The following is a 3,412-nucleotide window of genomic DNA, read 5'->3' as shown; positions in this document are numbered from 1 at the left end:
ACATGTGCATCCACATATTCACATAATCTCATTCATGCATCTACATTATGCATATTTTCACATATTAACATGATCAAATATATCAATTTATCATGCTGTCATGTAATCACATATAATAAATAATCACATATTCATTACCCCAAGTGACAACCAAGATCTGGTTATCACAAACACCACCCTCCACCACCACCACCACCACTACGTTCTTTTTAACCTTAGGGTAAACATGTTTGTTTCCACTTTTGAACTCTTTTGACCCCACACTATTTTTTGAGTATCGAAAGTCCCCTCCCCATAAAGCCACGAGTAGTCCATCCCTACATTGTAACTTTATGAGATGATAAAATATGCCAAGCATATATTCCATGCTTGTTTGAGTAATACCAATGAGATTCCTGCTAATCCTCTTGATAGTTCGGTAGTAACATCTAAATGTGCAACCTTTTCAGTTTTACATGAACCCACTAAAAAGATAGGGGGTGCGTTTATGTGAAGATCTAGTGATTATGTGGAAAAGTAGAGAATCTTATGAATACCAAAAAAGAAGCGAAAGAGATAGAAAGACCAAAGAAGAAGTGAAAGAGGTCATTGATGAGATGAGTTAGCAAGATTTCAAGGGAAGTTAACTTACAAGGCATGGAAAAATAGTCACATGTGCAAAGTGCAAAAATAAAGGCCACAATTTAAGGCCTTGCAAAGGACAACTCTAGTTTGGCTAGTTTGATATAATTTTCTGTAAAATAATGGTTGGTTAATATTGTTTAATAGTGTAACAATGGTTGGTTAATGTTATTTTGTATTTTGGCATGTTTTGTTTGAAACAATGATATGTAACCTGGTTAATCTGTTTTGGCATCAAGGAATTTGTTTCATTTTTTATTATGTTCTTGCGATAACATTCATGGTACTGTTTTCCATCAAGTACATACGATTCGCTATCAAGTGCGTGTAGAAATCTGTCCATAAATCTTCTCTTTCATATTAGTTTGACATCAATTCTCCATACACCTTGAGTTTGCCATCAAGTGCATACAAAAATATGTACTTAAATCTTTTCTTTTTATCAGTTTGACATCATTTTTTCCTACACTTTTGAGTTGGCTATCAAGTGCATACAAAAATTTGTTTAGAAATCTTTTCTTTTGTATCAGTTTGACACCAATTATCGTGTGCTTTGACGTTAATTCTCCAAACACTTTGACCTCAATTCTCTATACACTTTGTCATCAATTGTCCACATTCTGACATCAATTTTGTACGATGTTTAACCAAAAATATGGGTCCGTATATTTCCAGATAAACCAGTTACAATCAGACCCGTAGAAATACGTATGGGTTCAGGTAAAGGCTCTCCCGAATATTGAGTAGTTGTTGTTAAACCAGGTCAATAAACCAAGACAACACTATAAAAAAAACTCAAGTACCGAAATTTTAGGTTTCATCACCCAAGAAACCAAAAATTACGTAAGAGTATGCTACTAGCTTAACACAAACTTGGGTATATAAAACCACCCAACAATTTTGTTTGTCAAAGCTATTGGATCTTGAACAATTCACCTATAAATGAAAAAAAAATTGTAAAAACAACACAACTTGTACACAATCAATTTTCATCTACAAGCTTCAAATGTCCTTGCAATAACAGTAGCTTAAAGAGTGCTCTTCGACTTGAGTAATCCTGTAATGATTTTCCTAGCTCTTAGACACATTGGTTGGTCAGGATTTATGATGAACCAACAGGTTGCCATGTTACAACAAATTATGTCACAAAAAACCCGTACATTCAATGTAGAAAATAGGTTAAACAAAAATGTGTGTAGAGAGTAGGTCAAAGAGGTCTAGGGTTTGAATCACTTCAATAGCTTCACAATAACATATAACGATTGACAATTCGTGGATTTGGGGGTCCAAAGAATTGAAAAAAAAATGCATAAGACATGTTTACACTTACATTTAATGCACGTGTGGGGGGGGGGGTTTAACGATGTATAGTCACGACAAAACTTATAGGGACGAAAAGAGAAAGCAAATGGAAACCACATTGATGACATATGTAATTTCAAAACCATAGGATGGAAAACGAAAGCTTTGCCAAATCACATAGATGAAGATCATAAGTTTATTCTAGAATATACAAATCTTGTTAAATTTAAATCAACATAACGATTACATAAAATGTAACCAACTTTATTTTCATTTTTATTTTAGAAATGAACTTTTAAAACCATAGTTTTGTAAACCAAATTTGAAAATTTCTCATTTTAAAAACCCTGTGGCCAAACTCATAATTTCAAAATAGAATCTAAAGCAAAGTTAGTTTTATCTTCGATATCTCAAATAAGAAATTCTAAAAGGAAATTGACAAAAATAGCCAATGACTCTCTTGAATCACTTTTTATCATACTCTACGCCCAATTTATCCAAAAATAGTCAAGATTTCACAATTGACCATTTGGCAAGCCATTGCCACCAAAATCATATTTAAGGGCCGTTTACAAGCACTTACCCATAAAATTTAACACTATTATTTACTTACAAGGTAAGATTTTAGTCCACCAAGACAACATCGTGTGCAACAATTTACCCGGTAAACGCTTACCGTGGTAAGAGTCGTCGCCCTCACTTACCGAGTAAGACTCATGGTTCTTGTCTCACTTACCAAATGCAAAATTGGTTACGTGAGTTCCTAAAATGAGAAAACTTGAAAATCAGACTCTCCAAATAAAGATTTTGAAAAATTAAAAGAAATACAAAATTAATCTTACCAAAATAAAAAATTAGATCACATATTTACCAAAAAGGGTGCTTGGAAGGGTTATAAATGATTGTACAATTTAAGTTAGGCAAGAGGAGTGTCATTTTAATGCAAACAAATTTTGTGTAAGATTTGAGAATGTTGGTAACATGTCACATATGCATGAATTGACACTCACCTAACTATCATCTGCTCACCGAACCTTTTTTAACACTTTCTAAATATCTATATTATTTATGTTGAAAATAAACACACACAATTATGCCCCCTTTTGTGAGTTCTGAAGAAGGGTGTTTATCGGTTGAAATTTAATGGATTTAGATAGATCCGATATGATCCAATCATTCATTGGATGTTGGATTTTGTCATCCTATCCAATCCATTAACATTGGATATCCGATATGATCTAAATCCAATGGACGATCGGATCAGATCGATTACATCTATTGGATGTTACTATTGGTTATTCATTGGATTAGATTAGATTCATTTGATACTCAATCAATTATTCATATATTTTCTTAAGTTAAACAATGTATATAAATATCAACTAAAAGAACAATATGGTAAATGTTAATAATTATATGTAGTTATTAATTGGGTATTAGTTGGATGATAATTGGATGGGGAATTGAATGGTCATTGGATTGGTTTGGT

The sequence above is a fragment of the Cynara cardunculus genome (genome assembly GCF_001531365.2).
Source record: "Cynara cardunculus var. scolymus isolate 2C chromosome LG 14, CcrdV1, whole genome shotgun sequence".
NCBI lineage: Eukaryota > Viridiplantae > Streptophyta > Magnoliopsida > Asterales > Asteraceae > Cynara > Cynara cardunculus.
The sequence above is the reverse complement of the archived record's forward strand: the minus strand, read 5'-3'. Positions refer to the sequence as shown.